General features: G+C 33.9%; 1 long non-coding RNA gene across 1 annotated transcript in view; it reads left to right on the top strand.

Annotated features, from left to right (window-relative positions):
- Positions 1-6653, top strand: part of LOC115512595 — an 85986-nt gene extending 79333 nt beyond the window's left edge. The window contains exon 3 of the long non-coding RNA XR_003968433.1: positions 6561-6653. This is a non-coding gene — a long non-coding RNA (uncharacterized LOC115512595). The remainder of the gene's footprint in view (positions 1-6560) is intronic.
- Positions 6654-14859: the final 8206 nt, after the last annotated feature.

Here is a 14859-nt window from a genome sequence, read left to right as displayed (position 1 = left end):
TATATATTCTGATTTGTTTCTTTGTGAGAAGGAAGCACAGACGACTAGTTTCCTCTGCATTACTTCTCTGTGTAACTTTTCTCCTTATCCTTTAAGGTAATCATAGCAACTTGGTCCTTAAAGTATAATGAGGGTCCTACTAAGTTCAGCCTATTTTGTTTAAAGGGATCCAACAAAGATTCTATTCCCATTTATCTCAAATAATAGAAGGAAAGCCTAATTTTATTTTTACTTACTCAAATATTGTCTATGAAGATATATTTCCAATGGTAGCATTTCTCTCCCCCCAAAGTTCGCCTGTGTATCTCTTGCACCAAAATAACTACAGGTTCTTGTTGCTAAGCTTCATCATGGACTTAGTGAATCACTAGCTCTGGATAATAGACCCAGAAATTGAACAAACTTCCTTGTGTATGTCTCTACTACACTAAACTTGGGAATTATTGATCTATGGACATATTACTATAAGATTTTAAACATATTTATTTTTTGGTATCTTACAAATTTGCAACATGATTTGCCAATATTCCTTACTTCCAATTGGAATTATTTGTAAAAAATGCATTTAGTCGATATTTGAAATCTACATGCCAAAAATCTACATACCAAAATTTGTTGCTCTTATATGTACTTTTTTTTAGTTTTGAACTCAAAATACTCTATTTTCTCAGTGGTATATTGGATGGAACCTGCATAGATTTCATAATGTTTAACATTTCTTCTCAAACTATTGCTATTTTCATCTTCACTATGTGGGGATATAGAACATATTTATGGTGCTTTATTGTATTGTTTGAGGCTACTAAACATATTTCCTGTGGAACTATAAATTGGTAGACATCAATCATTATTCATTGTAAAAAATTCAATATATCAATCAAGAAGATGATGTTCTTGTTTGGATGGTATAGACAAATTCCAAGAATAATCTTCCCTCATTTATCATCATCTTGAGAAAAATATTACACACTCCTATCTCTTACCCAATCTATAATATGTAGCATGTAAAATATATCTTCAATTTATTTAGATGCCTATATATGTCACATGTTTTGATATATTGAACTAATATCCTCTTTTTTATTCATAAACCTATGGCTTGGGGAATTTTTGTATACATTTGATTGTTCTATTGAATAAATTTCATTCAGTCTCTTTTAATATGAGGTTAGCATTGCTGGAACACTCTTTTTAACTTTCACTGTATTAATATTAAAATTAGCAAACAATGGACATAAAGTTGTAACAACAAAGGCCACTTTCTGAGATTGTTTTGTTAATACCAAACATATCTAGCATTTTAAATAATATTAGTGGTCACTGAGTTATGCTTTACCAAATATGTTAGGCATAAGACTATTGATATAGCTTTAGACAACTATGGCTGGCCAATCCAATTTACTTAGAACGAATGTAGTCTTTTTCAGGCTCAGTTACTTGTAAGAGTATTGGCTATATCCTGGCTTGGGAATGTCAGATAGATAAAAGCAACAGAAATATTTGTCAACTACCTATGAGCTATCATAGAAAGTAGTTTTTCTACCTGAAAAAAGCAAGCAATTCTTTCTTTTTCTCTTAGTAGCTATAAAAATTATGCACAAGCTTCCCCCAACTATCGAGATATTATTGTCCCCTCCTTTCATAGAGGCAGAGATGTTCACCAACTCCCTGGACTCCCAGGGAGAGATTTAAGAGTTTCCTGATGTTACATCCCCAGCATTCCTACTTTCTGAGTGGTAGAAAGCTTTTCTCTTCCAGCTGCAGAAATATTCTTCAATTAATTTGTCATCACATACTATTATTAAATTACATTATATTGCATTATAATATATTTGTTATATGATATTATTTATAAATTACTGTTGTGTCATGCCAGATTTTAATAGAAGTTTGATATATGAAAAAAAGCCCTGTGTTAAGAGTCAGCAGGTTCTGATGCTAATTCCATTTCTCTGGGAAAATGTTTTCACTTCTCTGAATAGTTGCCCTGTCTTTCAAGACTTGTGTTTCAAAACAGAGTACTTATTTTATAGAACTATACAAAATAAATAATTAGATAATTTATAATGATATTATGTTATATTTTACTAATTAGACATTTGAAATATACATTTTAAGTTACTTTTGTAGCATTGAAATACCTTGAATTATCTCAAATGCCAGCTAGAATTGCATTTGGTTATCAGGGACAGATCTACTTATATTTTACTAATTAGACATTTGAATTGTATATTTTAAGTTACTTCTGTGGCATTGAAACACCTTGAATTATCTTAAATACCAGCTAGAATTGCATTCAGTTATCATGGACAGATCTACTTAACACAGATGTGGTTAGCATTTCAATCCTTATAGATTTAACTTAACAGTTCAGTGATGTTTTATGAACTGAGTTTCCTTATATATCTATGATTCAATCAACCTCAAGGATCTGAAAAGTGCCTTTGAAATTTAACATAAAGCCTTTCATACTGACCCTTGAGTAAGACACACAATTTAAGAGCGTTAGTTCACATGAATAAAACCTAGTCCATAATGAATATCTCTAAGATAAATTTCCTGTCTCTTTTATGCTAATCAGCCCCCAAAGGGAAGAAAAAATAGATGTCCCCACATCATACCAAAATAAACCATATTTAAGTTAGTATTATGGTAAATACTTAAAAATGAGTCTTCAGGCTGTAACAGTATAAGCAACATTTACTATGTTAATCACAATCATGTTTAAAATTATGTGAAAAAAAAAAAGATTGCAAAGGCTTGTTCCCTATTGTGGTACATGAAATAAAGTGGTTACTTCATAACTTGATTTTGAAATTCAAAGAGAAGAAGGAAGAAAGGTTTAATATGTAGGGCTTTAAAAGGAGATAGTGTGGTGTCAACACAAGCAGAAGTATACAGGGAGAGCCCAGGGGAATGCAAAACAATAAGCTAATTAGAGAGGAATTTGTACTCTTGTCATGAGGGTAGGGGGAGAGACAGATGGAAAAAGCCCCATCAGGTGAAACAACTCCAGATAAAAACACATGCACAGTAGCCTGCATGTACCGTGTCTTGGACAGGCTTGTCTTGTTTTCCCCAGGAAAGCTATTGTAGGGGATTCAGCATAGTCAGGCCACTCTACAGGAAAAACAAAAAGATACAAAATATGTACTATCACCTTGTTGAAGATGGTTAATTTAGACAATTAGGAATTACTTGTTTCATCTTGCTACTAATTTTTCTACATAACTGTTAGATATAAAGAAAGTCTTCAAATTAACAAAGTTGCTATGAAATTGTTACCTAATAAGATCTACTTTTAACAGAGGAGCAATATATGGAACTAATAATTTTTCATTCTACTTGTAGAAAACTAAGTTTTCTGTATTATATTACAAATAACTTATAAGGGCTTATGCAGATTTAAAGTCAAAACTAAATATAAGGGGTAATGAGGGTCTTTATTAAAAAATAGTGAGAAGAGTGCTAAATATTCATGTTTCACCTTTTAATTATTATTTATAGTTTTAATCTACCCCATAGGTCGGCAAACTTTTTCTGTAAAGGGCAAAATAGTAAATATTTTAGGCTTTGAGGGACATTTGGTCTTTGTTACAACTACTAAACTTTGTCACTGAAGCATAAGAAGAGTCATAAACAGAATGGTCAATGATTGAGCATGGCTGTGTTCCAATAAAACTTTATTTACAAAAACAGATGGAGGGCTGGATTTGGTTGTGAGCTGTCATTTACTACTACCAAATATATAGAGAATTTGAATTAATAATATGAAAGACAGCTGCATTTCTTTCTGCAAATTTTACATTTATAAAAGAATTCTCTGAGCCTTAAAGTTATTCTCTGTTAGACTACTTTCTCCGCTAGATTATGAATTCTTTTACAGTAAGGACCTTGTAATATTCAAGGTGTGTGTATTATATATATATATATATATATATATATATCTGTATATATATATGTATTATATATATATGTATATATATGTATTATATATATATCTGTATATATATATGTATTATATATATATGTATATATATATGTATTATATATATATCTGTATATATATATATATATATATATATATATACACACACATATATATAATGACTTGGATGAGAGTCTTTATTTCATTGAAAAACATTTTCCATTTTAGAAGTTTCTAAAAGTTTCTCTTTTCAGATAGTATCTCAAGGCTCAAAGATTTTTAACAATTTGAATAATGAGCATGAGACACATAACTGAAGAAGTTATAGTCTTTTTCCATCATTTTAAATAAATACTTTTATCAACTTCTCTACAAGGTGTATTGATTAAGCTTTATCTAGACCAAACTTTTAATTTATAATTTTTACCAGAGGTGGGGCGATGTTATCTCCTGTAGACAGACTCAAGACTTCTAGCTTCAGCCATGCAACCCACAATCTTTAGGCTCCACAAATGGTTTTGTCGCTGGTCCAGTCCTCTGTATTATTTCCCAAATAATGCCTTAGGAAGTGAAGTTATCTCTATGGGCTTTCATTCTTATTAAATTTTCTATTTAATTTTTTTTTTCTGGTGAACTGCTGTCCTCAACCTGAACCACTATACCTTCTTTTTATGATTTATTCTCCATAGTATGGAAGTCTTCACCTGTACTTTACTATCCTTTTATGGGGTGTCCAGTTTCTGAAACTTGAGTTGTCCTGTGAAGATGCGTTAATCCTGGGTAACATGCATCTATTGGGATTGTTGTGATTTTACCTAAAATTCCTTATTACTAACTTATTTGTTCCTGTATCATCTGAAGATTGTTTTTTATTGGTCATATCTTCTCCCATGTCAAGCACTAGAACTGGTTCAGCTGTGGAGTATTTGTTTGACTCCATTGGACCATTCCAGTGATAAGTGCTGAACTCTTGTTGAAATATTTATTCAAAGCATAACAACTTTGGCATTACAAAAAACAGAATTTTATATTAACTTAATTTCCTACAACTTTATGGTACACTTTTCCGCCTAGCCATGGAAAATTTGAATCACTTGACATATTTAGAATTAATAAACCAGATTTTTCTTTAAATGTTTTTTTAAACCAGCTCTGATTATATTTTCTACCAGTTAATACCAACATGTCGCCACTTACATATGGTTTTAAAATACATTAAAACTAAAGATGAAAGGACAAATACACTATTTATGATATAGAAACTAATAGCAATAATATTCATCCTCATTTCTTATTTCTCTGCTAAAATAAAGTTTCTGTTGTTGCTACAAATCTAAAACAGCTCACATTTCCTATGCTGTTTCAAATTACATAAATTTTATTCATATATACATTCATTTAATGGGGATACTTTAGGCTTAATTGAGATCAAGTAAAACAGACTCAGTATGCTGAAACAAGTTGAATTAAAGTATAAGAAATGTAGGGGCACCTGTGTGGCTCAGTTGGTTAAACTTCCAACTCTTGATTTCAGCTCAGGTCACAAACTCACATTTCGTGAGTTCAAGCTCTGCATCAGGCTCTGCACTGGCAGTGAGAAGCCTGATTGGAATTCTCTTTCTCTCTCTCTCTCTGCCTCTCCCCAGCTTTCTCTCTCTCTTTCTGTCAAAATAAAAGAATAAACATCAAATTTTTTTTTTCAGTGTAAGAAGTGTAGTTCAAATGGAATCCACAATAGACAAGTCAAGTTATCAGGACTAGGTTACTAGGATGAATTAGCAGCGAAATCATCTTGGTATTGGAACCATGATTTATGGGACAAGAGCCAATTAAATATATCTTACCTTTAGTTGCAATTAGTTCTGGGTAATGTAGAGGTTTTGAGTCTGCTGTTTGATAGATTTAGAATACAGTCCAATTTGAACATATTCTGCATATATCGAACTTGGGAAGTGTGGGTTTTTTTAACCTTATCCATGCCTTAGTGTCTATATACGCAAAAGGGAAAAATAACAGAACATACATTTCAGTCTCTGAAACTTTACTAAACTCACTATTTCCCTATTAAGATTTCTGTTGCTGGACTACATGTAGGTGTTGGAATTTTGCGAATTGACTTGAAATCACTTATTGATAACTTGAGACTAAGATTCCATGAGATGATGAATGTATAGCCCTTACCAAAGTACCTAGATCATTGTAAGTGTTAAAGAGTTTTAATTCCAAATATTATTCTTACCAACCAATGTTTCTGTAGGGAGGTCTGGTGAGTAACTAGAAAGATCTATTTTGTAATGAATAGTTGAATGCTTCTTGCAAAAATCCTCTTACAGTTTTCTGCTTTCAAAAGTATCTTGGATGAAAATGTGCTAAGATAATTATTTATTTAATAAAATACTTATATATTCAATACAGTTTTCCAAGGTATGAATGTATGCCCAGGTTCTGGGGGGAAATGGATTGGTTTAGCCATCTGTAGAGGAATCGACTGTAATAAATAGGTTAGTAATAGAATTGGGGCATCTTCCAAGTGATCATTAAGAACCTCAAGGTCTGACTCAAGTCATTACCAAGGAAGTACACTTTGTAAGGATCTTATTTTAATCATGTATTTTTTAATTTATTTTAATAGGTACAAAAGAACATATAGCAGAAAGTTCATGCTTCACTCATTAAATTGAAAAAAAGAAGGAGGAGGAAGAAAAGCAGAAGGTAAAGAAAAAAGAAAAGGACAAGGAGGACAATGAGGGATAAGAAGAGGAAGAAGATAAACCACATTACTACCAGTAAGAACAAGAAGGGAAAAGACCCTTGTCAGTGGGATTTCAGCAGAGTTTAAGAGTCTCTTCTGAATAATCATAAGTACTCGTTCTTTCTGACAAAATCCCCATGATTTTTTTGAACAAACTCTAACGCTGTGTTAATGGTTAAAATAACCTTCTGATATTGATTTGGTTTCTCAAAAGGATTTTCCTACATAGAAAACATAGTATAAATTAGGTACAAAATAATGTGATCTGTTGTGATGATCTTTTGATGTGTCAACTTGGCTAGGCTACAGTCCCCAGTTATTGAATTAAAAACTAATCTATGATATTGTTGTGAAGGTGTTTTGTATACAAAATTAAAGTCTGTAACCAGTGTACTTTAAATAGGGATATATCCAAATAATCTGGGTGAGCCTGATTCAATTAGCTGAAAGCCTTTAAAAGCAGAGCTGAGGCTTCTCCGATGAAGAAGAAATTCAGCAGGCTGGTAGCAGCTTCAGTTGCCTGACAGTTTCAGTCTGCTCTTCTTGCTGGCCTGGCCTATAGAGATTGGGATTGCCTGGACAGTCCTCACAATTGTGCAAGCTAATTCCTTGCACTAATTCTCTCAGTCTGCATCTCTGTTTCTCTGGTTGAACCCCAATACACCTGTGTAGCATATCTATCGTTATCTTATTAAATCAGCTGTGTGGGTTAGATTTCAATTAGTTTGGAAATGTATTCCAGAGAAACAATTTAAACCCATGTACTTCAGAGCCACCGTAGAAACAGTGGCTCAAACTTAACATTTATTTTCATGCCCTTTATGTACTTCTGTCTTTCTCATCTGTCTAATCAGCTTAATCTAACAGGGTGAAAGCAGGTTGCAACTCAAATATGTCCAAATACATATGACTTGCACTTAGTACGTATTTCAAGTTCACTTCATGTAGTAAGTCACCTTAAAAAACACGCTTTGGTAATAAGATATGTATTATATATACATATATATATATATATGATATTTATATATATACATATATTCTATGTATGTGTGCAGATGGTTAACTCTACTTTTCTCCGTATGTTATCCTATTTCCTTGTTTCTCTTTAGAGCAAAAGACCTTGCAATAGAAGTCTCTATTTCTACAATTCTCTTTCTTTTTTTTATGTTTTATTTTTTGGATAACTTTCACAAGATTTTTATGATAATATTTTTCCAAAATCACTGTAATTAAGAACATAAGTAGCCTCCACTTTGATAAATACAACAGTTAATTCTCAGTCCTTATTTTACTTCAATAATTAATGAAAAGTAAAAAGTTGATGGCAAATGGCCACCAAGTATTTGAATAAATATTTTGACTCACAACATTTTTAAAAAAGCAATTACAAACACAATAAACGTTTTTTTCTACTTCTTATATGAGCAAACCTTTTTATTATTTCAATGGTAGTTCCCATTTTTCACAGGGGTACATAATGGGTGTGCAGTAACTATCACTGCCTGACATGATAAATGGATGAGTGAGTGAATTTTATAGCAATGTATCCTACAGATAGCCATTTAAATTTTAGAGCCCTTTCTAAAAGTAATTAAAATGAAGAAATGAGGACACTTAAAATGTTTAGAATTTTTAATCTGAACTTAATAAAGTTCATTGAAACATTTTAAAAAGCAAAAAGAAAGTAATTAAATAAAATTTCTAATATACTCAGTGAAGGGTGACATTAGGTCGAAAATATACCAGTGAACAACAGCAGTTGTCAGGTAGGAATAAACTTCCAATGGTTCAGCAAAGGAAGTCTAGAGTGGCTGGGAAACAGCATTCAATGGGAAGAGTGTGATAAAGTGAGACCGATCATGCAGGGTTTATAATCCATTTTTAGGCACTGAAATTTACCTGAAAAGCAATGAGAAGCCATTGAAGAATTCTTAAGTTGAGGATTAAGAAATAAAATTTTGATTTTGCAAGCATCATTCTGGTTCCTGTGAAGACAATAGATTGTAGAAGATGGAAGGGAGGCTAAAGGGAGACCAGAAAGAAGGTGCTGCAAGTTTCCAGAAGTGTAGCATCATTTTTTCCCACCAATATCTGTGCAAAATAAAAGAAAAATACAAAATAAAAGAAATGGGACTTGCATGGGACTATTTCTGGACAATACTCAGGTGCATATATCTCTCCCAGGGCAGATACATTTAATTTCTGATTTGAAATCCTCTAGGGATTTTTTTTCTATAGTGATTGAGGAAGCTTACTGTAATCAGGGTTCTCCAAAAAGAGGGTATATAGAAAGATATTTATTATGAGGGATTGGCTCACATAATTGTGGAGGCTGAGAAATCCCACAATGTGCCATCTTCATACTGGAGAAACAGGAAAGCTAGGTTGTAGTTCTAGTCCAGATCTGAAGATGTGAAGACCGGGGCAGGGGCCAATGATGGAAGTTCCTCCCTGAGTCTGGAAAGCCTGAAATCCAGGAACTCTGATGTCCAAGGGCAGGAGAAGATGGGTGTCCTAACGAAAGTAGACGGCAAATTTGCACTTTTTCTGCCTTTTTGTTCTATTCAGGCCCTCCCTTAAAAGACTGGATGACGCTTACCCACAATGGTAAAGGATATCTTCTTTACCTGGTCTACCAATTCAAATGCTACTCTCTTCCAGAAACACCCTCACAGACACACTCAGAAAGAAATGTTTTACCAGCTGTCTAGACCTCCCTTAACCTAGTCAAGTGGACATAAAAATCAGCCACCCCAAAAGCCAATCACTAAGATGATGGAGCCACAAGACAGAAGCATACTGAATCAGTAATTTGTGGCATAGAGCAGTTGGCTGACAGAGTTACCTATTTTGCATTAGCAAGAAATAAATCTTTGTTGTGTCCAGCCACTGAGCTTTGGGTATAGTTAGATAAATTAGCCTATCTTAACTAAAACATCAGGTGGGTGAAGATGCTAGTTTTCATTTGGATGGAAATGGAAAATCATGGGCATAGATGGAACAATTTAGGGAGACAGTTCAGAGAGAGGAGAGGGGACAGGGGCCCAGCCCAGGGAATTCCTGTGAAGAGGAAACTCCAATGCCACAGGTGGCAGGTACTTATGTGAATAAATAAAGCAGACACTGTGATAAGAACTAAAAATAATGATATTCATCTAAATTTGATACTTACTCAGTATGCTGACATTTATGTTTAATAGAAAAATAGGCCCAAGATATCCAGTTTTTGAGAATTCCAGTTTTTCAAGGAATACACATTTTTATTTTTTTTTTCAACGTTTATTTATTTTTGGGACAGAGAGAGACAGAGCATGAACGGGGGAGGGGCAGAGAGAGAGGGAGACACAGAATCGGAAACAGGCTCCAGGCTCTGAGCCATCAGCCCAGAGCCTGACGCGGGACTCGAACTCACGGACCGCGAGATCGTGACCTGGCTGAAGTCGGACGCTTAACTGACTGCGCCACCCAGGCGCCCCGGAATACACATTTTTAAATTTGAACACTCTTAGTTTTTAAAAGTGGCCAATTTATCTTATTAAAAATTAAAAAAAAAAAAAAGTCCATTGTATTAGACAAACTTGGTGTCCTGGCCAAATAACACCTGTGGACCTCGCCTACACCCATATCATCATCTGAATATCTTCAAATTTTATTTTCCCTAAATACATGGATACACAAGCATACGCGCACACACAAGCATACGTGCGCGCGCATACACACACACACACACACACACACCCTAATTTTTGACTTTAAGCGAATTCTGCTTTTTATTTTGTATAAGTTGGCATGGAAAAGGAAAATAGAGAGAATAAAAAGAGAGAGAGAGAGAGAAAGAAAATCAAAAGCAGGCATTGTATATGGATAAGTGATCAGAAAGAATGAATCTCCTTAAGGTTCTGCTGCTCTTAAACACAGCCTAACCAGCAGGACAGAGAAGAGGACAATCTGATGCCAGTAATGATAACTTCCCAATATTAAAGATGTGATAACTTGAATTCTGGAAATGTTACATAAATATAATTTATCTGCTTAAAATAGACTGTTCAGATTACTCACACTGAGTGTCTGTGTGTGTGAATGTAACTGCTCCATCATGGGTAGGTAGTTATTTTAACGTATTATTGGAGGAGAATTAAGAGGCAGAACCTTACTCTCAGTGGCAATGTATCAAATTAAAGTTATTGTTAAAAGTGGTTTAAACAGAAATATATTGCTATTGAAATAAACATTTTCAGCGTTTCCTTTAGATTGGCGTAAGTCCATGGTAGAGTAAAAGATTGCAGCAGTGGAAGACGGACAGAAGGAAATGGCTAGTCCAGCACAGACAGACAAAAAGGAATGTGAAACAGCAGTTGAGAGTCATGAAGGATGGAATGGGAAGCTCCAAAAAATGGAACAATGCTTCCGGAAAAAAAGAAGAAGAAAAGGAAGAATAGGGGAAATGGAGGAGAGGCAAGATTCAAATTGAAAATTGCTGACAATTTTCCTAAAATAGAAGATCTAAATTCTCAAATGGTCTCACCCTCTTGAGTGCCAACTAAAATACATATTACTTAAGTAATCCACAGCTCAATACAAGTTAGTGGACATAAGAAATCATTACAAAGAAAGACAAAACCCTAAAAGGAAAAACAAAGTATGCTACAAAGTTTGTCGATGAGAAAAGATTAAAAGAAAAAACAAGAAGGCGGGGGGAAGTAATTTAAATAATCAGGTTAGAAATACACTGTTTTACGTCAAAGTTATAGAACACATGGATCACTTGCTGTGATTTCCCACCATTATTCCAATGTCAGACTTTGCTAGTCAGTCATAGTGCACTTCCCTTGAGCTAAAGTGTGTCCCGGGCACTTATTCCCACGTTGTGCTTGGCATTTGAGATGAGCCATGGTTGCTATTCCTGAGCAGCCAAAAGAGAGTATGGACCATGGCAGATTATAGGCAGTCACAACAAAAAGTTTCACCTTTTTGCAAAAAGAGTATCTTCCCTCTGTCTTGCATGGCCACTCACACGGGTTTCATGGCCGAGTGACATGTGCGTTTCTTCCTGGCAGGATTTTCCAGCTGTAGGGTAGACTCACTCAACTGTAACTATAATCCTCACTCAGCCTCCTTCCCCTCTCTCAGTTATTGGGCATCAGGGCTTTTCATCTTTCCCTTATGTTTATGGTCTAGTTCTTGGGAAGAAAAATATCTTACTTGTATATTTTTTCAGTACTGTATTAGTATGGTCTGTCTAACAGGTTTTCCCAGTGTACAGCACAGATGCAGTTTTATCCTAATTTTATGCCATGTCCATTTCACACAAATGTACAGATGAGGAGAAATGTTGCCATTTCCCTTGAAAGTTCTGCTAATCTCTACTTTTGATATTCCCAAACTATGCAAGGTTTTCTCTGGTGTTCAATGTTGGAATAAATTGTATTGTAAATCCTAAAACTACTCGGACTATGGTATCATATTACAATGTTTCTCACCTATTTCCATCAAAGTAGCTCTTATGACAGGGAAGAAGGAATGCTTACCTCCAGTTATTTGGAGGTAAAGTTTTTTTTTAAATTACAAGGACTTTAAAAAAAAAGTTTATTTACTTTATTTTTGAGAGAGAGAGAGAGAGAGAGAGAGAGAGAATCTCAAGTAGCCTCCATGCTGTCAGTGCAGAGCCCCAGGCAGAGCTCAATCTCATGAAGTATGACATCATGACCTGAACTGAAATCAAGAGTCCAATGCTTGGGGCGCCTGGGTGGCTCAGTTGGTTGGGCGTCGGACTTCAGCTCAGGTCACGATCTCGCGGTCCGTGAGTTCGAGCCCTGGGTGGGGCTCTGGGCTGATGGCTCAGAGACTGGAGCCTGCTTCCGATTCTGTGTCTCCCTCTCTCTCTGCCCCTTCTCTGTTCATGCTCTGTCTCTCTCTGTCTCTCTCTGTCTCAAAAATAAATAAACGTTAAAAAAAATTAAAAAAAAAAAAAGAGTCCAATGCTTAACTGCCTGAGCCACCGAGGGGCCCCTTAATTATAAGTTTTATCACACAAAGTATGAAATAAGTGTTTCTTCTTAAATGACAATAATAAAAATAATCTCAATTTTATGGAAAGACATGGAGATTCTTTCAGAAAATCCCTGAAATTCTCATTGCTGCTATCAAGTTTACATTATTTTAATATAAATTGTATTTCTCTTCTCATCGCTACTATGATAGGGTAAAAACTAATGGTAAAGTATGTCAAAGCACCTAGGCTTCAGTAACAACAAAACAAAATCAGCTAATTCCGTGAGTGGTACAGCAATTATTGTTTTCAGAATAGGTTTCTTAATTTATGAAGAATGTGTAACACAAGTACATATATAGGCTATCTACAAACATAATGCAAAATAATGAATACTCAACAGATCCCTTCACAATTGTGTGAACAGTGGACACAAAACAGTTGGCAAGGAATGTAAATTGAGATTGCCGAATACCATTTTCCAAGGTAAATAAGAAATCTCTTTTCTAGTAGAACATATTTTATGTTATGTATTTTATGTGCCCTCTATTTTTTTTCAAATCTAGAACAACATTTATTTTCAATATTAAACCTAATGTCTGTGTGTGCCCTCTATTCTTAATTTATATTTAGTAGCAGCATTTGGAAGTAAACCATCAACATATATGATTCATTTACATGGACCATGGAAACAAATCCTTAAATGATGTGCTTTTTTGATTTGTAACTGATTTATTATGCCTTTTATATGATCTGTTTATTTTACTCTTCAATCTGTCCTTTGGTTTGAAACCATAATTATTTCTTAAAAACAAAATAATGGAATGAGTTAGAAGTTCTAACCTTGTTCTGCTGTGGGGTATGTGTGAGTGTGCATGTGTGTGTGTTTTCTGTGATCCATATGTAGTCTGAAACAAAGAAAGTGGAGGTTTAGATGTTTAATTTGTGTTCTTGTTTGAATTTCAAGATTTGAAAAAATTAAATTTGAGAGGCAACAGTGTGAAAAAAATATGATTGATGTAGAGGTCTTCTATCACTAACTGCATAATTTGACAAAATTATTTGATCTAAATTCACACCTATAATGTGATCAGAGATAAGCTTTGTTTTCCTTCCAGAACTAAAGTTCTATTTCTTGATATATTCATATTCTGTGGCACTGACAATATTTCAGCAGCCTGATGACTTATAGTACATTGTCTCAGGGAATGTAAATCATCAAAAGAATTTTACAAAACGATTTCTGGCAATTTTTACTGCTTATTGAAAAGTTCTTGATGGTTGAGTTCATCAAAAGTGACAACTAACAATTAATTGTATTTTTTCTCACTACAGATTTGAAGAAAAATACTGACTACAACCAGCATTTAAGACCCCAGGAAACGTCACTGTTTTTTCTTCAGAGAGCATAGGATTTGGATCTACCAAAGCAGCATGGATTAATATCTTGATATATACATTTAATGGAATATATGAAGGTATAAAGTCAGCCCACACAATAATAGTTAAGTAGTTGTTGCCCAGTTGAAATCTTCAACAATACTTTGAATCACCTTTTTTTAAAAATAGAATTTAAAAGCACAAAAAAACTCTTAAGCTTATTCAATATTATTTCAACTTTATTTCATTTACTAAAGTCCTTTGACCGACAATTTGGAAATTTAAGAAAATTGTTTTCCAAACGTTAAAATGTAAATGGTAATTTTTCCCAGTGCATGACGATAACACATCATTAGAATTCACACATTGGTTTAGAATTTAATGACTTAACTTTAATGATATGGGCTGATCTAGTGGCTAAAGTTGGTGTCCTTTATTTAAAGGTGATTATTGAAAGAACTGAAGATTCTGGATATTTGTTTTCAGGATGGGCTGCAGGCATTTTGCAGAGCCATACGCATTGAAATGGAAATATGAGCTGGAATTAAATATTAGTAAATGAATATTTACTGAAATGGAATGTTAGTAAAATCCAACTTTACTTTCATTTAGAGCCGAGTTTCAAAGACAAAAGGAAATTTGTAAATGGTGCTGTAAATAAATTTCTACACAATTTGTCATAGCAAAAAGATAGGAATAATAAGATCTTATGAAACTGAATAACTTTAGCATTATTGTCAACTGTTAGGTCTATGGATGAAAGTGCAAAATGACAGATAAAAATAACAAAAAGCCTAATTAAATCAAGTG

Source organism: Lynx canadensis, chromosome B1 (genome assembly GCF_007474595.2).
Source record: "Lynx canadensis isolate LIC74 chromosome B1, mLynCan4.pri.v2, whole genome shotgun sequence".
Classification (NCBI taxonomy): Eukaryota; Metazoa; Chordata; class Mammalia; order Carnivora; family Felidae; genus Lynx; species Lynx canadensis.
This window is presented reverse-complemented; position numbering and strand designations above follow the sequence as displayed.